This window comes from Acomys russatus, chromosome 17 (genome assembly GCF_903995435.1).
Source record: "Acomys russatus chromosome 17, mAcoRus1.1, whole genome shotgun sequence".
NCBI lineage: Eukaryota > Metazoa > Chordata > Mammalia > Rodentia > Muridae > Acomys > Acomys russatus.
Window position 1 is genome coordinate 56,694,890 of NC_067153.1, and position 5,578 is coordinate 56,700,467.

The 5,578-nt window shown below is 43.0% G+C and overlaps 1 pseudogene; it reads left to right on the forward strand.

The window, feature by feature from the left end:
• The first annotated feature begins 1,054 nt into the window (after positions 1–1,054).
• On the forward strand, positions 1,055–1,580 carry LOC127201081 (60S ribosomal protein L12-like; annotated as a pseudogene).
• The last annotated feature ends 3,998 nt before the right edge of the window (positions 1,581–5,578 follow it).

The window sequence follows — 5,578 nt, forward strand, 5'->3', positions numbered from 1 at the left end:
GTTCGAAGATATTTAGGGAGTCCAGGAAGTCTGAGTTGCCACAGTTCTGACAACAGAACATTGTGCTGTCCGTGTCTGAGGAACCGAAGCAGAGCAGACTGCTGCAGGGAGAGGAGGTGTTATGGGCTGTGCAGAGGGACCTTTTCAGATGAGGCAGCCAAGCTATAAAGTTAAAAGTAGGTCACTTGGTAGGTGTCAGGTAGCATGCGAGGTGTAGAGCCCAGAGCCATAAACAGTAACAGGCTGTGAAAAAAAACAAAAAAACAAAAAAACAAAAAACGCTACAGTAGCCATACACCAAAGGAGCGCCTTTCCACATGTGCTGGACGAAGAAAGCAAATCAAAACTGTCGGCTGTGCCATCAGTGTTTTGTCACACTTGCACACATGCAACGAAACGATACCGCTAGCCATCAGCAGCGTCATTCTGAATACAGAAGACCATGGTGGAGAAGCCAGATAGCGGGACGGTGGGTGTACCAGAATTGGAAGGCAAAGGAACAGATCGTGGGGGGTGGGGTGGGGGATGTGAAGTTCCCGGATGCTCTGTCTGCCTCCCGAGTTTGTGTTGCACTTTCCAGATGGTCGTGGCTTCCAATTTCGGTGTGCTCAAGTTTGGAACGCTCAAGTGGAGCATCTGCCTGTTTTTCATGTCCTGTGCTGATGGCGAACCCCTGACCAAGGTCGTCCTGATGTGTTTTCAATGCTCCGTACTTTGGATGGGACATCTCCTGTAATAGTTCGCTTTGCTTGGAAGAAAGTTTTAAACGGCTAAATGTAATTGGGAGGATTCTAAGACCAAAGCCTGCACTATCACTTCAGGTGGCATTTAAGCAATGAGCTGGGGTTTCCCAGGTGACTGGGAAGATGACACAATGGAAGTGGTGCGCACAATACCGCTTGGATTGTGAAGTGTCTCCCTTGCTATACTCAATGTCTCTTCGTTCTTTTCTAATTCATGGCTGTTTCTGGTTACTTTACTTACCTTCCCTCCACCAACTGTGCAAGTCTGGAAAGGTGGATGGCATGAGAGTTGTAGCTGAGCTTTTCGGCTTTCAGCACTGAGGAGGCTACGGTGCAACTTTTCTTCTGTTGTCCCGAATCCGGCTTCATCCGACACCAGCCGCCTCCAGCATGCCGCCCAAGTTTGAGCCCCGAAGAGATCAAAGTCATGCACTGGAGGAGAGGCTGGCGCCACATCCGCCTTGGCCCCCAAGATCGGTCCTCTGGGTCTGTTTCCAAAAAAGGTCGGTGATGACATTGCCAAGGCTACTGGCGACTGGAAAGGTCTGAGGATTGATTATAGTGAAACTGACCATCCAGAACAGACAGGCCCTCTGCCTCTACCCTAATCATCAAAGCCCTCAAGGAGCCACAGAGAGACAGGAAGAAGCAGAAGAACGTTAAACACAGTGGAAACACCACTTTTGATGAGATGAGGCACTGGTCTTTAGCCAGAGAGCTTTCTGGAACGATTAAGGAGATCCTGGGCACTGCTGAGTCTGTGGGCTGCATGGCCGCCACCCTCATGACATCATAGGTGACATCAACAATGGTGCAGTGGAATACCCAGCTAGTTAAGCAATAAGAAAATATGTCAATAAAAGACCATGGGGCAACTGAAAGAACAAAGGTTTTGATCAGTCCACATTTGGAATGTACCATCAAACAGACAAGCATACTGTAGGCTTTGATCTTTTTCAAACCTACTTTATTTGGGTTTCTTTGATGCTTACACCTCCCTTCCAACCCACCTACCCTAGATAGGAGAGAAAAGAGGTTAATGGGAACAGGAGAAGTAGACCTTCTTAGATTCAGTTCCTTGGAGCAATTCCACTCTTCGCTGTCAGGTTTCCAGCAAACCTGTTAAACAGCAGAGCAGCAATTCAGGAAAGGTGACTGAAACTGCAGCGGCCAGAACTGAGAGCGGCAGCCAGAACCCAGAACCTCAAACCGTTCTCTGAAATGTTTCTTTGTAGGAGCATCTTGAAGTGGAGTGATGAAAGGAAATGATGCCCAAACCAAAAAGCCCTCTAGGATATTGATCAGTTGACAAAGACCATGCCCCCACAAAAGGCAGTTCCTCTCCTAGTGGACAAACACCACTTGTCCTTTCACAAGTCCATTTCCAGCAGACAAACACCGCACACTCTCACCCAAATCTGTTTCACATCCCACACTTGGGATCAGAACAGAAACATGTTTACATCCACCACAGAAAACAAAACAAGACTCAGCCATTCTATTTCCAGATTTTGCTTGGACAATGTGCTTCCAGCAGAACCATCCGGATTGCCCTGGTTTTGTAACATCAACATTGCTCTATGATGCTTATCCTCCCAGAATGACTCCGGCATAAGCTAGAGGTCCTCAAAGGGAAGTGTCAGTATTGTTCTAGTTTGTTATTGCTGAAGACAGCGGGAAAGATTTCAGGTTGTCCCATCGCTGGTGAGGTAGAACTTCAGGGTAGAAGGTGTGACTTCGTGTCATCTTCCTGTGAGACAGAAAGGGGATATGTCCTTTGAAGTTAGCCTCTAATGACTTACTTCTCCTAAGAGTGGCTATTCTGTGTATCAATCCATTAGCACACGGTTAAAGTCAGTGTCCTCATGATCAGAATCAGGCCACCTCCCAACAGTGCCACCAGCTGGTGACCTAGCAAGTCTTTAACACAGGAACCTTAGTGGGGTGATGTTTCTGTGTAACCGATAGCATTTTTAAGTTATTTAAAAAAAAACCACCCAAAACTGGGGTCCAAACTATGATGTAATGTCTGCATTGATTTTTCTGGCATCTGATATGTTGATTCTATGCAGAATGGTTTGATTAAAAATTTATCTAACCCCAAGTCCACTGTGTGTTTAAGATAAATTGCAGTGATTTGGAAACTGAGTTCTTTGCAGAAGAACCAGGCCTCCCAGCCTTCCAGGGCCACTCTGGAGTCCTCAGCATTCTGAACAGGTTAAGATGCTGTGATAAGGCCCATGTCCAGATGAATATAAATATAGCTTCTAATACATTTTTCTTAAAATATGCAGAGGTACAGCTGAACAAAAGACTGGTTTTTAAATGACTAGGGAAAGCACGTTGACTACAAACTGTGCCTAGGAATCTACCCTGGGAAAGAAATCTTTCTGGGGCTCTATTGAAGGCCTTGGCTGTACCTGAAGGGACAAGATGTCATGACTCAGTGGCTAAGAGCGCTGTCTGCTCTTCCAGAGGTCCCGAGTTCAATTCCCAGCAACTGCATGGAGGCTCACAACCATCTATACTGGAATCTGGTGCCCTCTTCTGGCACCCAGTTGCACATGCAGGTAGAGCCTTCATACATAAAATAAATAAATCTTCAAGGAAACAAATTTTGGCTGGGAAGAGCCATACTTTTAAAACGCACTGCCAGCATGTCATTAGAATGGGGGGAGAATAAAAGTGAGGGTGACATGAGGAATACACACATCTACTTAATTCCACTTGGAATCATCCTGATTTGACAGGAGTAAAGTTTAAAATTTATAGTCCTAAATGACTCGAATGAGTTTAGGTTTTTATAAAATTAGCAGGTACTAAGAGGGTCTCCAACTCCTGAAAGCAATGGGCATGGTTTAAGTATCTTCAGGTCAACTGACAAGAAATTACACCATTTCTTTGAGTTAAAAAACATCTTTTTCATAACAATTGAGTTGTAATCTGAATAAATTAATAAAATTTTTAAAAAATCATCTTTTTCAAACCCTAAGTCATGTTAATGGATGAACAGAGTTGTCCCAGAGTATCTTGGGAGAGACTGTTGCATCCTGGATTCCACTCCTCGGTGCTGACAGGTATAGCTTCTGCTGAGGTATATTTTCCTGTTCCTTATTTGCTGCTCTTGGCTCTATGAATGCAAGTGTAAGAGTCTTTTCCTTAGAGACGTTAATTTTATGAACTAAATTTAGAGCCACTTCTCAGTTTGTCTTGAGTGAAGTTGCTAATTTCTAAAAAGGAACATAGGCAGAAACTTTGTGTCCACTTTCATTTTTATTTTACTTATCTTACTTGAGAAATACATTTGTTTGTTTGTTTTTACTGAAGGGGGTCTATGTATGCACTTAATATTTCAAAAGGACAGGGTAGAAGGTTTCAATGTGGCAGTTAGCAGACTCTCAACTGAACCTTTATTGTGTTGTTGAAAAACAAAACAAAAACAAAAACAAACTTTTTCCTATCTGCACTTGAAAACTGGCAGGTAAAGCTACACAAATAGATTGTGCTTCTATGCATTTATGTATGGCTAGTCCTAAGTGTTTCTGTGAATATCAAATTCCCCATAGGAATAGAAAGTCCATAAAAGTAAATGCTGTGGGTATTTTTTATTCCATTTCCTAAAAATAAAATAAAAATTTAAACCCTTTTCCTCTTTCTTTTTTTGTTTTTGTTTTTGTTAATTTATGTGACCTCTAACCGTATCTCCATTGCCAACCTCATGGGCTTGCTTTTGTTTTCAAATTCTGTATGTTCTCTTAATCATAATGTTTAAAGATATTTGTATGATTTCGGCCCACAGTTTGATATACTTTTAATAGATCCAGGGACAGAGTTGTCCCATGACGTTTTGAAGGTTCTTCATTCTTCCTAAGGCCTCTCCTCCCATCTCATTTCTCTCCGTAACTTTCCTTTTTTCTTGTTGTCTGGTCCTTCAATTTGAAAATACTTCTGAGCGGGGAACCACACCACCAAAAGTTACAGGGTTTTTCTACTTCTCTGCGATGTGCTCCCTAAGCCAAATCAGGAGTTCAAGGAGTAGAGGCAACCTTATGCCAAGGCAGCCAATGAGGTCACTAAATAGCTCTAGGGTGGGGTGGGGTTGAGGGTGGGAGTGGGAATAAAGAAAGCAGTTTGTGATCTAATAATCTGATTCCTAGTGCGTCCCGGACAGTCTGTGGACTTTAACTTGCTTTTTTGCTCCTTGACTTTGCCAAAAGGGAAAAGGAAAGGGTCTCATCCGTCTTCGCCTGTCTCCGAGTATTTGTTTCCACCTGTCTCCTAGTGGTTTCCTGTAGACTTTTCTGATTTCAGTTCTAAAGCTAGATCAGTGACAGACCCTACTGTAAGACGAACTTCCCTATCTTGTTTCTCAGAGTGGCATCGCATTTCCCCTTATAATATTACAGAAGGGATGGCTGACCAAACAGCATTGATTTCCCCTCATTAAAATAGCCTGGATTATAGGAGGTTAAGTAGCACGTGACTCGGGAGGCTGATTTTGAATTCTACAGAAGAGTTGTATTCAGTATTATCATCATATTTTGGTCTTTTGCCATATTTTCCAAACAAGAGCAATAGAATTATTGTGTTAAAATTACGCAAACATAAGAAAACATTATTTATTCATTTCTCATGTTTTCAAGGGAACCTGGCTTTCTATGTCTTACAGCGCATAGGTACAGGCATGTGTTTCGGGCAGAATGAACATACCAGTATGGACAGGTGTGCAGCAAGCACTCTTGTATTCTACAGCTATGTAATTTCATGCATCTCACCAGCTTTATTGCTCTAATAGGAGACTGTGGGGAGAGTAGATGGCTCACTCCTAAGACAAA